The sequence below is a fragment of the Dysidea avara genome, chromosome 2, assembly GCF_963678975.1.
Source record: "Dysidea avara chromosome 2, odDysAvar1.4, whole genome shotgun sequence".
NCBI classification, from domain to species: domain Eukaryota; kingdom Metazoa; phylum Porifera; class Demospongiae; order Dictyoceratida; family Dysideidae; genus Dysidea; species Dysidea avara.
Genome location: NC_089273.1, coordinates 10722577 through 10741058, shown reverse-complemented (window position 1 = coordinate 10741058; position 18482 = coordinate 10722577). Strand labels below are relative to the sequence as shown.

General features: G+C 36.1%; 1 protein-coding gene and 2 long non-coding RNA genes across 3 annotated transcripts in view; 1 reads left to right on the top strand and 2 right to left on the bottom strand.

Moving 5' to 3' along the window:
- The window catches only part of LOC136246596 (uncharacterized), a 166566-nt gene that overhangs the window by 125256 nt on the left and 22828 nt on the right, over positions 1-18482 (bottom strand). The gene's annotated exons all lie outside the window — the stretch shown is intronic.
- On the top strand, positions 274-2625 carry LOC136243205 (uncharacterized). Its single transcript, XR_010694786.1, has 2 exons — positions 274-381; positions 2357-2625. It is a non-coding gene; the product is annotated as an uncharacterized lncRNA (long non-coding RNA).
- On the bottom strand, positions 2072-7156 carry LOC136243198 (uncharacterized). The gene is made up of 2 exons (XR_010694784.1): positions 6827-7156; positions 2072-2493 (listed from the first exon to the last, which is right to left on the bottom strand). It is a non-coding gene; the product is annotated as an uncharacterized lncRNA (long non-coding RNA).

Below are 18482 nucleotides of genomic sequence, written 5' to 3'. Positions count from 1 at the left end.
AAACATCGACGACATTTAGCTAAATATCGACGGCATTTACTAAACATCGACGACATTTGCTGAACATCGATGACATTTACTAAACATCGACGACATTTGCTAAACATTGATGACATTTACTAAACATCGACGATATTCAGCAACTCAGCTGCTTTCGCGTTTTAATTTTCTGCGGATCCTTTACTATAATAATATTATAGGCGCGTACAATACTAATAATTTCTGATTAGCTGCTTGCGACTGTAGATGAATCATCTGTAGTACTACGTGACTCATTAGGCATTCGGACCTCCTTTAATGCTGCGTATCTGTTAAGGTTAATGTTGCTGTGTTGGCGACGAGTTGGACTGAGAGGAAGGAACTCATCTGTGAGGATACGAGGTATGGGGTTAGCCTCTAAAGCTGTAAATGTGACAGCATGTACACTGCACGTTTTTGCTTTTTAATGTTCCAATGACAGAACTCAGTCTGGCAGATCGCTAGAGGCAGACTCTCACGTGAACGAGGGTCTAGAGACTCTATAGCATACAGGATTTGTGCACAATGACAGCTACATACTTTAGTTTGTGCATGCGTGGTGTATGTTGGGTTGCCTTGTGTGGCCAGACCAATTCGGTAGGGAGAAGAAGGGATCTAGTACAGTTCAAATCTTGGTTTATACTGGTCTTGACACTACCCATTTACATGTAGTGTTATTACATGGCAATTAAATTAGTTGTTTCATGGGCTTGACTGACCCAAGTGAATAACCACCTAACATATATTCAAAACCTAGCTCAAAAATGCACTATATGTATATGGCTGTAAATGAGTTGCTGTCTCATTGATACCATACCCCATTCTTGTATTTTGTTTTTACACTTCTATATGTCAACTTAAAAATGTGTATGCATCACTTCGTGTACTTTACCTACACTGCTGTACCATACGCAAGGAAATTTTGATGCAAGAAAAATTGACGAATTCACATTTCAGCAGATTTGATGAATAAAATGTTGTCGAAATCAAAAAATTATAGACAAAACCTGTATTTTTAAAGACATTTGACGAACTTAAGTTTGATGAATTTAATTGATTCGTCAATTTTGTTAAATTTTTCTATGTCAAAATTTCCTTGCGTACAGTATGCAAGATGACTGATGTACTGTGAATGCTAGCTAGCTATTGGCCTTCTTATTCCAAAGATACCTATCTGTACATGTCTTAATACGTTACAACAGACAGTCATCTGCAAATTAGGTGACAAGTAGATTTAATATAGCTGGGAAAGTCATTTATAAAAACAAGAACAGTAAGGGGCCCAATACAGAGCACTGAGGTACTCCACTGGTAACGTTGACAGCTTCTGAAATAGTACCATCACAAAAAACTTACTATTTACGGTTGGCTAAAAAAGACCAAATACAGTTAATTGTCTCTCTGGTAATTCCATAGTACCTTAACTTTAACAGTAAGAGTTTGTGGGAAACCTTGTCGAATGCCTTGCTGAAATCCAGCAGTATGCAATCAGTTTGTGCTTTGTCATTTAAACTGGATGCTAAGTCATGGACAGTTAATAGTAGTTGAAGATCAGCAGAATGTTTTTGGTGGAAACCAAACTGATTGGTTGAGAGGATATTGTTACATTCTAAATGCCTTATCACATGCAATTAAATAATGTGCTTGAGAGCTGACTGTTTTATTAGAATTGTGACTGCTGTATTAGAGAAAGTGACTGCTCTATTAGAGTATATCAAATCAGCCAAAAACTGTAAAAATAAGAGTACTGTGCATTTGATATCAAATGCAGCATTATGCATAGTGTGTTCATGTTTTGCTGCACGTATTTCTTACATTCACATTGCTTTAAAATCTTGTATTATTTGCTGACATAATACTTGATGCTTTTACTAGCCTGTTAATATACAATCATGCCAACATAATTGGCACAAGCACATTAATTTTTAAAAGATATTAGTGTTTATAAAATACAAGTGCACCTGTAGCTTCTATAGCAGTACCTTCCTATTGTAGTTACTACACAGTAAAAAGAAAAGTGTTCGAGCACCCCTACATCTATTCTTAGATGGCCTTTTGTAATAAAGCACATCTTATCTGTGCTTGGCAGCTACTGAGTTACACATGTGTACAGTACTTATGTATTTTGTACTGATATTAAACATTAACATGTTTAACCTTTTATTAATTAAATAGTATGAAGTATGCAACCATTGAAATCACTACAGCAGATCTTTGGTGACAATCAATTTCACCACTGCCAAAGTTTCTCAAGTAGTGGAACAAAGAATTAAGCATATTACTAAATGGTGCAGTGTCAGTGTAGGATTCTACTCCACTGTATTTGCTTCATATGTAGGTCTACCTAGTATGCAGTTGCTCATCAACTCGCTATCGATGGTCCACAGTCAGAGCTCAGAAACGTACTGTTTTGGGTTTCTTTTGTGATTTGTCAGAATGTCCACATCAAGTTTGTGAGTGTATACCAGGAGACAACTAAAAAGGAAAGAAAACAAAAAAACATAATATAGTGAGGCTAGACTTTAGTGACATCACACAATGCACATGTGTGTTTTTCAGTTTGCTGTACAGATGTAAAAAAATACACTATAGCTGTTTGAAATTACAGCTGTTGATTTACACACAATATGTCTCATGTTCTGAGGTGTTTACAAATTGTTGACTCTTAAAACTGGAAAAATACTGTGATGATTTATTGCCATTGACTTTGAAAATTGTAGCAGCCTGCTGCTGAGTACTGACAGGGTAGCAAAAGGTAGGAGCAGTACTTTCCAAGTATTAATTAAATATGAACTGTTTATAAAAATTTCATACTTTCATTGACATATAAGTGAACCAGAAGATGTACAACACACTCATGTGAGCTCGTAGGATTTACAGAGTAATAAAGCTACTTTAGAAGGGTTTCAATAAAAACTGGTTGACCTCGCTGAACCCCAGGAAATTGGAGACGCCATCAAGTGATAAAGAGCTTACTGCATGAAATGGCAACAATGGAAGAGATCAGCACTGTCAATTTTATTTATTAAAGCTTTACAATACAAGTGTTGAAGAAGGTCTATAGGATTCCTGATCCTACCAACCTGTTTAAAGAAAGTATGTTTGAAAAGGTAAAGAAAGCAATTGTATTCAAGGTCTCCACAATCCAGTAAACCTAGGCTAAGCAGCAGTAGTTTAAAAGTCAAAAATAATTATACAATTAACATAAATTCTTATTGAAGACACTTAAAGAGTGTCATACCTCCTCTGCAGATCTGTGTGGGTATTCTTCTCCAGGAAATGTTTGACAAACTGCTTCTGGTGCTTTCTCAGGTACCCAAAAATGATTAGACATAATCTCAGGTTATGATGCACTACCCCCCTATATAAAACCTTGTAAATGTGCAAATGATAGATGACTAAGGTCACATTAATTTTTGTTGTAAAAGCTAAGCAATTTGTATTTGCATAGCTAGTTGGTCCACTTGGACAACATGGTCCAGGTCCACCACCATATTCCAAGACTGAAATTATACATAGCTGTGCTTAGTAACCACACACAGCCATTTTCCTTATACCAGTTAAGGTTAAGGTGTATATTTTTAATGTATGGGAGTAAAAACCTCCACAAATTACAAAATGTGTTGTAGAGTTTCAACAACTATGTTGTGGTAGTAATACAACACTGCAAAACAAAATCTGTTCCTGGGAGTGTGGTACTGTGGTCCACAATAGTGATGATTTCCCAAAATACTCCTCAGCCAGACTCACAAATTACTGAAGCTGGATTCTTATAATTTCAACACAAGTAACTACAGAATGAAAATAGGTCTTATTTTTAAAGTTAATGTTTGTGAAGATGTTTTATTGGGCCATTATTACTTTCTTTAGCTATATGAAGGCTTGTATCTTCATTACTGGGAAAAACATGCCAAAAATGCTTCCACAGGCCCAAATAAAATTTAACACACAGTATCAATATGCCCCAGAAATGTAGAGTCTACATCTTTTGCAGTATCGTGCAGCAGAATAACATGATAGCTGAGTGAGAGCAGAGGCTCTAACCTTGGATCTTTCTTGGGAGTGAGATTTTTCATAATGGTGAACAGTGGAGATGTAGTCCAAGCATGCAATTCAACAAAGTTATATTATAACCAGTACTTCAGGATTTCATGACATAATAGCATGGCCTCCTTGTACTAGTTATATTTGAAAGTGTTTGCACATAGTTATATCATTGAGAAGCTGTGTATTACTAGCTAAAAGTGTAAAATATTAATAGCTGGTGTGTGTGTGTATGTGTTTGTGTGCTACTGTACATTACAACTGTGGCAATTCATTACAATTTCTATTACAAACATGACGCTCATGTGATCAGCTGGAGTACACACTTCTACAAGATGTCTTGCCAGCTCAACTATCTAGCTTCTAACCATGTCCACACAGGTTGTAGCTATCTTGTAGCAACCAACCGCCTGGATTCCCAGTGACCTTTCAAAGTTCCAGTACACTGTTTGCTGTCCTTATACAACTCTCCTCAGTTGTGGAACCAGTCAACCGCCATTGAGAACTCTGACCACCAAACTAAAGTTTTAACGAGAGATCACCACGTGACTGCTGAAATCCTTGCACATGCCGCAACCTTTTTTAGCCTCAAGGAGCCTTCAGTGAAGCATAGTCAGCAATAGAAAATTCTGGGAGTGAGCATCAATTTTAGGCATGAGAATGTTGGGCATGATTGAAGGCCAAATTATGAGAATCACACCTAAGGCATGAGAGTTGGAGCCTCTGTGAGAGCGAGGTACAACTGACTTACCAGTGTTGCTACTAGTGGTGTGCGATATAGGATATTTTCATATCACGATTATTACACACAATTATCACGATACAATATATATCACGATATACAAACTTATCACTCAGCTTGTGTACATGTACTTACACCGATGACACTTGTAGTACTAATGTACTAGAAGTACAATACAACATGGTACATCACTAGCATACAACATTACAAGTTCTTTTATCAAAAAATATTACAGTGTACAATGACATCTTGGGTACAGTTTTCTCTAAAATCTATACTTCGGCTTATATCGCGATATAAAGATTCTATACCGTATCATGATATAAAAAAATTATCACGATATTTCGATATATATCACATATCACACATCACTAGTTGCTACTACAACTTGCCTGCCTCAAACTACTGTATATAGCTACAAACGTTCTCATTCGCTTTAAATTTTTCACACTGATACAGTAGATAGGTGTTCATTGACACAAACTGGAATCATTTTGCGCTTTGTAATTCAACTGTACAGCCTCTGACTCACACATTGCTCTACAGGACTAAGGGACCTGTGAAATAACCTTGAAATCTCCCTTATCTGGACCTCTTTTATCCAGGCCCAGACAGTCCAAATTAGTCACATGCATGTGGCCTGTAGTCTATTGAAAATAAGATGTTTACATGTTAGATGGCTTGTTGATTCTAACTACCACTTGGTTGCTAGGTGATAAAAAATTTACAACCCAGGGGGGTGACCACGAATGCTCTGTAGTGACTTCCCCTTCTACCCACTAAAATGTATAGTAGCAATAGTAACATTGCAGAACAGTTAGCTTTATTATTAGCTAGTTACGGATATTTCTGAGATAAGGACAGTATACCAGACTACCTGGATAAGAGAGGTTCCACTGTACCTGCTATAAAATAAATTATACCGATGACTCTATAGTAAATAAAATTCTTCAATTATCCCTGTTGCCTCTCTATAATGTTGATGATTCTATCAGAGTAATTATTTTAATATTGACTGCTCTACTAGAGTATCTTGATCTAAGTTACCAATATTAAAATTCCTTGAGGGTGAATTAAAAGCATTCAACCAATAATGCACAACTGACAATCAAACTTAACAAGTTGCTCTACCTTTGAGTTGGGAGACTAAGCAGCAAATTTCTAGAACTACCCTTGTGTGTAGCTAGTTGACAAGTTGAAATGATCTCAGAATTTCATCTTTGTAGGCAAGTCCATATTATATCGTTTGGTTGGGAAATTTGACTAAATAAAAAGTACCAGTCCTACAAGAGCACTCAAATTGTGGCCTGCTGAGATTCATATGAATATTACAACAAGCAATTTTATTAGTTTAATTTTGTGTATTGATCTGTTATGCACCTATCAATGTAATCCCTGACTACCTAATATGGGCTGAGGTGGGGAAGGTGGGGATTTGCATCACTGAAAATTACAATTCCCCACCTACTAGGGACGTACTGGCAATGCAAACCACGACCAAGTCTCAACTTGTAACCCCCGGGAATACCGGGGCTAGGAGGGGATTTGTACGGTTGTATGGCGTTGGTCTAGTGATGAGTTAGTTCAAGTGGATTCTAGTACGAACGTAGTAGCTAGCACCCAAGACACTCCTTCCTAATTAAACTGAAAGCACACACCTTTGCTGTCTGAGTGAATTTCTTTAGTGAAGATAGATCCCCACTATGTCGGAGAAATTTAGTGATCAATCCCCCACCGTCCCCTACCCTCAGCCCGTATCAGTGGTAGTCGGGAATTACATTGATAGGTGCATTATAGTCCTGTAAAGTATTAATAAACAACTAAATAAAACACTATTTGATTCATGCAACTAAATAATTATACTCAGCCGAATTATACTCCCAGTGACAGCGGACAGCATTATATTCAATAATGCTATATTCAATAATGCTGTCACCGAGCGTATTGGCACCCAGTGATGAAAAGTGAAATACGTGCAGTTTACAAGTTGTCACATTTACAACTGAAAAGGTAACTCCATACCTCACATCCTTAGTCACAGATGAGATCAGTTCCTCTCGTCGCCGATGACAGCAACATTGGTCTTATTAAACGCGCAGCAATTATTTCCATTAAAGGTCGTGGACTCATCCGAATGAAAACAAGCCTAATGAGTCACGCATAGCACCACAGATGCTTCATCTACAGTCACAAGCAGCTAATCAGCAATTAGTATTTACAAGTATAAGCGCCCATAATATTATTATACTGAAGGATTCGCAGAAAATTAAAACGCAAAAACAGATGAATTGTTAAATATCGTCGATGTTTAGCAAATGTCATCAATGTTTAGTAAATGTTGTCGATGTTTAGTAAATATCGTCGATGTTTAGTAAATATCGTCGATGTTTAGCAAATGTCGTCGATGTTTAGCTAAATGTCGTCGATATTTAGCAAATGTCGTCGATATTTAGTAAATATCGACGACATTTAGTTTAGATCTCAATTTTTGGGGTTTTGAGACAAATGGCACCCCATAGAGAACCCTTATGCACATGATGGCAGAATGCAATAAAGAGAAGCCAAGACCGAAGCGAAGCCAGCTCATCACCCTACAGTAGGGTGATTTCCACTTACAAGATAGGAGGAAGGCCAGGCGCTTGTAAGCCACAGTGGTGGAGGAATCCATGCCTCCAGAAGTTGAAAAAACAAGAGGACTAAAATTGCCATGTTCCACCTCTCGCACTCTCTCCTCATACTGACGGCGCTTCGAAGTTTCATGCTGGCGATAGTGATTACAACGGTTTGTCACTTTGTCTGCAGAACTTTACATAAATGGTACTGTGCATGTATGCTACTTTATACAGTAGCTATCAGAAGCATGCAGATGGTCTTATAATATACTCAATTATAATTGTGGATAACTGACAATTTGCAACAGAATTGGGTAAATAAGCAAGGAGAGCAATTACAACATGCATGGTAGCTAGTAAGTTCTAACTGAATTATACATAATTATACTGCTTGTGCAAAGCTAATAACTGACTGGAAAAATGAACTTTGTAAGTGTCATCAGTTGTGCAACATGGCTCCTCACTGTATTTGCATTTTTATATACTATGTATACACTCTTCTTCTTTTGAGGATCCAATATCTTGTTTACGTACTTTTCTTGTTTATACATACTGTAAATAGTATATTCATGACACTGGACCTACAGCACAAATTAATGTGGATGTTGTTAACTTTAAAGAGTACATTCAGATAAGAGTAGCTAAACACATTGTCTTCCCATCTACAAGCATGACAGTAAGTAGCGAGTAGCTATACAATGCACTTGACAATAATAAAACAATGCTACTTAATATACATTCATTACTGAACTATACATTAGAACTCATAAACCCACCATAAAATCTCTGCCATGTTATGTTTTCCTACTTCATCTCAGCAGGCAATGTACATGCCTCATTCGATAGTAAAGATTAAGCAAACTACAGTTTAAAAAAAATTATTGCTCAATTAATTACTATGCACATCAGTCTTAGAGTATAGCATGTCTAATATTGCTATAAGCTACAGCCATGCAGATTTACATTAATTAGCAAACTAAAAACATTGCTTTCTCTACAGTTATATCTCTTTGCTATCTCCCTCAATGCTTATTGTATCAGCATTCTCCAGGTCTTCCTCTGTTTGAGCAATCATTATACATTGTACTTCTCGAGCTTATCTGATTAAAATTGTCTGCTCAACTGTGACACACCTTTAGTGCCACCAGGCATAAATATCCATTTTTAAGTGGAAGCTATAGTGTACTAACAAATTAAAAGTAAACAATATAGATTATATGTAGCAACAATAGAATAAAATATTTAATGAAATAATATATATATGCCAGAAAAAATTGGCTCCATTTGCCAATGGATGCAAATTATTTAATATGGTTGCTATGTTGTAACCAATCAGAATGTAATATATGGATAATTATATCAAATTCTTATGTTTATATTTAGCTACAATGCTACCTCTATACTGGCTTAGCGTTTATATAACAGTATTTGATGATTTAGTGCAAAATTTTAGTGAAATCAAGGAGAAACATCCTCACACCAAGATTATTATTGGAGGTGATTTCAATTGTCCTGGAATAGACTGGGAACATGGTTTCTTATCAGCAGAGTCATACACATCTAGATTAATCCGAGAAAAACTTCTAACATTTTTACAAGACTTTCACCTCAACCAGATTGTCAACTTTCCAACCCGTGGCATAAACATCCTAGACCTGTGTTTTACATCTCACCCTAATATCATCTCCACTTGTAACTCCATACCTGGCTTTAGCGACCACGATGCCATATTAGTCAGTCTATCTGTCTCATTTTATCAACAAAAGCAAGAGCCACACAGAGTACCTCTTTACAAAAAAGCAGACTGGGACATAATACGAAGTAGACTATCTGATCTGTCACATGAATATTTTAATTTAAACAGCACCTCAGTCAGAACTGTCGATGAAAACTGGTCCCTTTTTCAAGAAAATTTCCAGAGCATTATAGATGATCATGTCCCTTTTAAAACACTACGTAAAAATACTCGTCTCCCCTGGATGACAGCCGAACTCACACGCCTAATAAGAAAAAAGAAACGAGTATATAAGAGGGCTAAACTTTACAAGCGAGACTCAGATTGGTCAGAATACAAAGATTTACAACGTAAAGTACGTCAAATGTTAAAACATAAGCACAGGGCTTATATTACTAACATTATTTCATCCTCAAACGATAACAAATTGTTCTGGAGATATATTAAAGCTAAACAACAAGATACTACAGGAATTACTACCTTAAAAGGTCCTGATGGTGAAGCTATAACAGAGTCAATAGATAAAGCAAATATCTTAAATGAACATTTTAAATCTACATTTACCACAGAACAATTTGATAACTTTCCTTCTAAGTCCAATTCTCCGTATCCATCTATGCCACATTTTGAGATTACCACACAAGGAGTTTACAATATACTAAATGACGGTAATTCAAACAAATCTCCAGGTCCTGACAAGTTACACCCTTATGCCCTAAGAGCCACAGCAGCAGAGATATCACCTATGCTTACCCACATCTTCCAACAGTCTCTCAGCTACAGTAGATTACCAACTCAATGGAAGCATGCATATGTCACACCAGTTTATAAAAAAGGAAACAAATCAGATCCCAAAAACTACCGTCCAATATCACTAACTTCAGTAATCTGCAAAACCATGGAGCACATCATTGTCAGCCAATTAATGAAACATCTAGAGTCAACCAACATCTTTACAGAAAATCAATTCGGCTTCAGAGAACATCACTCCTGTGAATCACAACTGCTTGTGACTGTCAATGATATAGCCAAAGCAATAAACAATAAACTACAGGTAGATTTGGCAGTACTAGACTTCTCCAAGGCCTTTGACAAGGTTGCACATGCTCGACTTCTAAACAAACTGGAGTATTATGGAGTGAGAGGAAGTTTGCTGGAATGGTTTGAATCATTTCTACACAACAGAACACAGCAAGTAGTAATAGAAGGCCGTTATTCCATATCTTGTGACATAACATCTGGTGTCCCCCAAGGCTCAGTTCTTGGACCTGCCCTTTTCCTAATATATATCAACGACATAACTACAAACATACATAGTGAGTTGCAACTGTTTGCAGATGACATTTTAATTTATAGGCCTATACACTCACCAAGTGATCAGAAGATTCTGCAGGATGACTTAACTACTCTTATAAAATGGGCAAATGAATGGCAGATGGACTTTAATGTATCTAAATTAGGGCTCAAACAAATAGTGGTTTTTACTATTCGAATATTCTTTATTCACAACTACCGAATATTCGAATATTCTTTTTCAGCATTGATATGGATGAAATATCAATAACCCTGCGGTTGTACAAGATGTCTCTTTAATACAATACAGAATCAACATGATTCGATCACTTATGTCATAGATATGCTTATGTAGGATAAAGAATTTCCATGTATTCTACCACTGATATTATATATCTCCGTTGAAACGAATATTCGAATACCAGAAATGGTATTCGAATATTCGAATATTCTCCGAATATTCGAATAATAGAATACTCGTTTGAGCCCTAATCTAAATGCAACATCTTACAAGTTACCACACACCATACCACCAAAATATTTACATATCAAATGAATGGAGTGCCCTTGAAATCAGTAGAAAAGATTAAATATCTTGGAGTTTACTTGAACAATAAACTTTCATGGCACGATCACATTGACTACATATGCAACAAAGCAAATCGATTACTTGGTTTCCTAAAGCGAAATTTACATTCCTGTCATAAACACTTCAAAGAATATGCCTACAAACAATTTCTGCTACCATCTATCGAATATTGTTGTGCCATCTGGGACCCACACCACCAAAATGACATTTCTAAACTTGAAATGATTCAACATCGAGCTGCTCGTTTCGTCTTAAATAAGCCTTGGAACAGACACCACCGTGACAGTATCACAGACATGTTAAATGAACTAAATTGGCCATCTTTACAAGAACGCAGAAAGCAAGCACGCCTCATTCTATTGTACAAGATAGTTAATCATTTATTATTGGTCCCAAATCGCTGTCTGCCATCATTAAATCAAACTGCTACCAGAGCCCATCATGATCAGAAATTTAATCATATACAATCTTCAGTAAACACGTATCTCTTAGACTATTCATTCCTACCCAGAACTATTCCTCATTGGAACGATCTATGTATCCCAAATCTATCTACCATTGATCTTGAAACATTTAAACAATCAACTACTCCTACTTTATAACTGTAACTTGGCACTTATTGTATTTATTGTAACTTAGCACTTACTGTAATTTAGTACTCATTGTAATTCTAGCACTTATTGTAACTTACCACTTACTGTAATTTAGCACTAGTTGTAACCTAGCACCTATTGTAACTTAGCACTTATTGTAACTTAGTACTAATCATTATTGTAACTTAAATTATAGGCACTTATGTTATTGTAATTTAAACTAGGCACTTATGTGTACGTACCTTGTACATTAGCGTAAAAACCCTGTCGGGTGTTTGCTAATCAATCAATAAATAAATAAAATAAATATATCACTATCAGTGTTGGGAGTAACGCGTTACTTATGTAACGCGTTACGTAATATTATTACTTTTGTGGTAACAAAGTAATATAACGAAATGCGCTATAAAAACAGGTAATATAACGCAAGCTACTTTACTTACAAATGTAACGCGTTACCTAAGTAATATAGTTACTGTAACGAGTCTAATATTACGTAATATTATTACTACAGGTAACGAAGTTACTAATCTCGTTAGTTATCCTCTGAGTAATGACTAGCCACAGCGAAGTAACGAGGCCTACTGAATGAAGCTTATTCACCAGCTTCTTACTTATAACCAAAATTTGCATATTGTCCAACAGCGCAATCATGTCACGTGATAAGGTAGTAGTTTTACACGTGACAGCTTAAGGCTGTGGACACAAAGTAATATAATATGTAATATTATTACAGTTACTTTATTTTATGGGTAATATGTAACTGTAACTAAATTGTTCAGTTGCAAGTAATATGTAATATGTAACTAGTTACTTTTACAAAGTAACTTGCCCAACACTGATCACTATGCATTCCAGTTATATTCATTGAAAAATCATGAATATCAATATGCTGGCACAATTCTACAGCCTAAAAGAAATCAATGTCTTTTGTCCTAAATAATGCTTTAGAAGATCAAACTTCAAATTTCAGTTTCTGAGTAAGACAAGGAGCATACTGCTCTTGTTTTATGTTGAAGGGATAATCGGGCACCTTTAAACCCAAACACATTTTTACAAAGTTCATATATACGAGTATAGCCGGCGGAGAAACCCCTAGTAGAGTTTTGGGTAATATCGCTCTATATAGCTTTTAATTATTGTACTAATCTTTGACTATCTTCAGGAGTATTTGTAAACACATAAATATTATGTGTGGGTATTGTTCTAATTGTAGGGAAGTGTAGGTAGACCATTTATAGGCAAAACAGACTACTGTATATAATATTATTAATCAATAACTGAAAGTACACAATAACAACTAACTCTTACAACTACAGTACACAATATTAATGTTACAGGTATGCATAAATTACATTATATTACATCATGTCACATCATTACATTACATCATTAACTCTATTATAGATATGAAGGAGGAGTAGCATTTGTAATAATGGCCTAGTTTTTGAATTTTCATTGTATCAACAATGGATCATAAATCCAATAAGAAACAATATATGTGTAGCAATTGCAGCCACAATGTACTGTGTGGAAGAAGAAACAAAAATTAAAATTTACCATACGTTGTCAGTGTGTGCAGTTGCTATGCAACAGCTAGATAATTTGTGACCGGATTTGCAAAAAGGTACCTTTTTCACAGACAAAATTTGACCCATGTATATTTTGAACTTCGGGGTTTCGTAAGTTTTTGAACATATACCTTATAATTGCCTGTATGCAATTATCCATGAGTGTACAGTAGCTACTAGTATCTATCTGCATTTTGATACTAAGAGCAAGTTTATCAGTGTAAGGAGTCAAGTGTTACGCCATTTTGTTTGCTGGTATGTAAAATGTGTGGAAAAGGTACCTTTTCACAAATCTGGTCATTTTAACTCAACTATATTCTAAAGAACATATACGGTATACCAGCTTGTGTACTTTCAAATCAATTACACTGTGGATAAATGAAGTCATTTATTATAAAAATGCAAGATGGAAATCCATGACAAATAAGGCAGTAGACAGCAGGACGAGGCAATAAATCAATATGTACAAAAGTCAGAAGACATCAAGAAAATAATCCACAGGTGCTTACATAAACCATCATAATTATATGGGTGATGGCTCTATTGCATGTATTTTGTGGAACTGTCAGATGCTTTGATGAAATGAAATGTTAAACAGAGAACGAGATACATTGTTATAGCTAGATATACACCAATAACTACGTATAAATCAAGACATATTATATTTAATCCCCTTCTTTGATTATACTTTTCAGACTTATACTGTATGCAGCTAGGTGTTATCATGTTTTTCGTAAAGCTTCCAACCCAGATGATTGACCTTTATTAGTTTTGACAATGTAGAATTTCATCAGATCCTACCAGATCAGCAGGACTTAACACAACTCAAGACTGGACCTGCCAAAATTGTGATGAATTCATGATTGTTTTTATCCTATATTGTCCTAAATCAAGATGTCATGTCAGTTTCATCACTTATATATAGTCATGCGAGATATCATGTTATTCTTTTATTTTAAGGAATGCTTTATTTTAAATAGGTTTGCATCATGCGGTAAAGTAAATTATATCTTAATCGCAGTAATCAGATCAACTTACCCTGCCATTCACTAGAATTGACACATACAAGTTCAGCTTCTTTCCTTCCACTGCTATGGAACAACTTGCAACCAGAGGCTATTGAAGCTTCATCTATCACCGTGTTTAACAACCTTCTTATAAATGAACTGTAAAATTGTAATTAGTTAGCTGTAGCTTGTTTTGAATATTGCATTTATACTCGCTGTGCGAGGTCTTGCAATTATATAATAATAAAATATATGATTGCTCTATTAGAGTATCTCGATCTTCACTGAACAGAAAGACTAGCTCCTCCCCCCTCCCCGAACAGCAGAGTGCCATCAGGCGTAGCCAATAGGTACGGCAGTGCAAAAACCTTCTGCTTGATATTATACGCATACCAGGTTAGCTATACTCAGATGGTACGATTTTCCGTCAGGGGCGTAGCTAGCCAGAAGGTGATGGAGGGGCAGGCATGCCCCCACGAAACACTCAAAATCATTCATAATTGCAAAAAAGGCTAATGACCCAATGGTGGGCTAGCCAACATACGGTGTTGTATTATTACAGCTTAAATAACTAGCTACGTAACCATTTCAGTACAGACTGCTTCCAATCGAGGTAGCTATGTTTGTCGAGCATCATCGCACGTGCCACAACTGTACTCCAACAAATTCATCCACAGTCCGGTAGAGCTAATATTTTAGTGCAAATACAGGTTACTTTACGTTAGCCACAGATTGTGCTGCAGTCCTAGCATACTGCTGACAGGATGACGTATTCACTCACTTCACTCAGCGAAATTCAAATGCCATGTATTGCACGAAATCCCGCCTGTCTTGCTAGCAGAACTTGTAAGCTTGACTGATCCACCTGACTGACTAAGTAAAAACAGACTGCACTGCCGTACTTACAAAGGTCCAGTGTGATCGACTCGATAAAATAAACTTGGTACATTTATTTAGCTAACACTTTATCACCTCGTAGACAGTAGGTTCATAGCGTCATCTGGTCTCCTTTGTCATTTGTGAGTTGTGACTCCTGCCGTGGAGAAGCGGGTCACTCTTTTTAGATTCAAAAATGTTCTATCACGCGAGTAATCTAGGCTAAATATAGAAGTATGTGTCTAATATTTTCGTTCGATGGATTCGCGAGCGAGTTGAATGTTGTGTGTGCGCATTCACTAGCAGCCCCTGGTGATACCACGTAGTAGTGTACATAATTTACAGTCATTTGCGTGTCAGTTTAATACTGGTAAACTTGTGACGAAGGTTTTAAAAAAATCATTTAGTGATGGGGGGACAAATGCCCCCCTTAGCTACGCCTCTGTTTTCCGTACCATACGCGTATGGTTGTACCGTACGCGTATACGCATATGGTATGTACCATACGCGTATGGTACAAAATACGCATAATATATTATGGTATAGAACAGATATAGTACCGGCACCGGTTATAAACGTGAATGGCTATTTTACCGGCACAAGTCCATAATTTGCTGGACTATCAAACAAACCAGTTGTGTCTAGGCGAGCTAGAGTTGGTACGCGTCCAATATGCCCCGAGCATTCGACTTTAGGCCACGCGTCTAGTAGGTTTCCCCGAGCATTCAACTTTAGGGGACGCAAAAAGTAGTTCCTTAGCGTTAGGGGTAGCCTAGGGTTCAGCTTTGGTTTCTTCTTCACTCTTGTTATATATAGAAGTCACTTCAGTCGGATGTTTATAAGGTAGAAACTAAAGTAGATGAAGCTGCAGCACCAGTGGTACAATCGTTACAAACATTGCTTACGAGTACGGATGCCCGGGTTCGAGCCCTCGCATGGACGACATTTTTTTTCGCTTTCTTAGGTTTTTTGTACAAGTTTTTTTTAATGCACGTAACATTCTAAGTATTATACCCTCTACTGCCGGCAAAATAGCTGGCAAAACAGTGTAACGGGTGCCGGCTCTATATAACCTGCCTATTGGCAAAGAGTTCCATAGTCTAGGTAGGCGAAAAAAACAGGAGCTCATAGCTGCATTGGTATGGGCTGTCTTGTGGTGTAGTTTGATTCCAGAAGGTCTAGTAGAACCAGTATTGAAGCTGACATAGTTCAGGATATTGAACTTATCTTTAGGAGTTTTAAGTGATTTGATGAAAAAGAGGATGTCAGATATTTCATAAATATACATCACAAGTTGGGTCAATCTAGTCCTGTAGTCTGAAGTGTAATCAGAGAGTATGAATTTAGTAGCACGCCTTTGTACCTTCTGAATTAATTCTATTATTATTATTATTTATTGTTAATCAGCAGGACCTTCCAGGGGTCTGATGTGCAATTACATGTGTACAATTTCAATTAGTTACTTAACTATATAAGTATGTACAATCTTATACCAAGGACTACACAATTCAGTTTCACTAGAAATACCTACCTATATTACAGCCACTACCACCACACCCTTCACTAGATTTCAACATTATTTTCACTTCAATATACCTACTGCTAGAACTAATTTTTATCATAATAGTTACTTTCTAAAATCCTTTCGTGATTGGAATCTACTACCCATTTCTGCTATCGAAGCTGCTACTCTAGATAATTTTACTAATCAACTACGTGAGTTATTAATTGTATAACTATATTATCATAACTTTTCTTTTTTCTTTCTATTGTAATATATGCACTATAACTCACTGATTGATTATAACTAGCAATTATATGTATGTACTGTATGCTGTAACTTATTATTTATGAATAGTAATTGTAATCAACACATGCACTGTTTATTATTAGTAACTGTAACATACACAATGTAGCATACATACTTTAACTCATTGATTGTAATGTTTTCTGTGATTTACATCCTAGACAAACCAGCTGTGCTGCCTGCCTAGTAATTAATAATAAAGAAAAATAAAGAATAAAGAATACGACAAGTTACTTAATTATATACATATATACAATTACAATACTAAACTATAAAAATATATACAATTACAATAAGTTACTTAACTATATACATAGAAGGGGCTAATTTTTGCTTAAATTCTTCAACACAGTCAATCTCAATAATCTCATCATCTAATCTATTCCATTCTGGTACAGTTCTTGGGAGGAAAGAATACTTATATACATCAATTCTTGGTTGGTAAGGTACTAGTTTAAAGTTGTGTGAGTGTCGGGTCCGTAATACAGTAGATTTAAATGGGAGATAACAGTTCGGTATAATTAATAAATCATGTAGTACTTTATATAGTAAAACTAGTCTAGCTGATTTGCAACGTTCTTGTAGTGTAGGCCATTGCAAGTTTTCAAGGATGTTAGTCTATGTCTTTCAACAAATAAGGTCTCGACAATGTGGAGCAGTATAGCAATTTAGATCTCACTAATGATATGTATAGGGATTTTCTAGCCTGAGGACAATGCGAATCCTTGAATACTCTACGTAGCAGTCTAAGTGACTTGTAAGCTTTAGAGGAAATCATTTCATAATGCTTTCTCCATGACAATGAGTTGGTGAAAATAATCCCTAGGTCTTTGCAACTGGGTGATTCATAAAAATATTTTATAAGTGCTGCTTAAAGGATGTAACTACTGGTACTGAAATGATGAAAGGCAAGGAGTTCCATAGATTGACTATTCTATTCCTAAAAAAGTTTTGTCTAAGAAGTAATCTCGATCTTTTCTTGAATAGTTTAAGAGAATGACCTCTGGTGGTAGCGGTATTTAAAGTAAAAAAATCTAAATCGATCCAAGTCATAAGAGAGAAGAGAATAAACGTCTTAATGATTAAGACAAAATATACATTACAAGCATACAGGGGCCTAGACACAGGGGTACCATGTGCTGATGGATCAGTACAGGAGCCCTGGCAAGACTTACATTAACTAAAGGTAAATTAAATTACAATACACACACAAAAAAAAACAACTATATCTACATAATAATACTTAAAGTTTACCTAAGGTGGTCTAAAAGATCCCAGCCTGGGGAGGCTCTAGAATTAAAAATTCTGTAAGAACAGGACACAGCAATGTGAGCTGCCTGCTCAAACAAGGATCTTATGGTTTTCTTTGGCACTTCACAAGCAGTAGCCATTTGAGCAATTGTTTCTGACAAAAAGTGGCCTAAACAACCAATTTCAATGGGAACAAGATTGACAGTTAACCCAGAAAGCTGGAGGTCATATTGCAAGGAGCTATATCGATCTTCCTTTCTAGCTCTAGCAGCAAGAAGATGGTGCTGGGTATTAGTTGGTACTGTCAATTCGAACAAACAAATGGAATCATTAGAAACCAATAC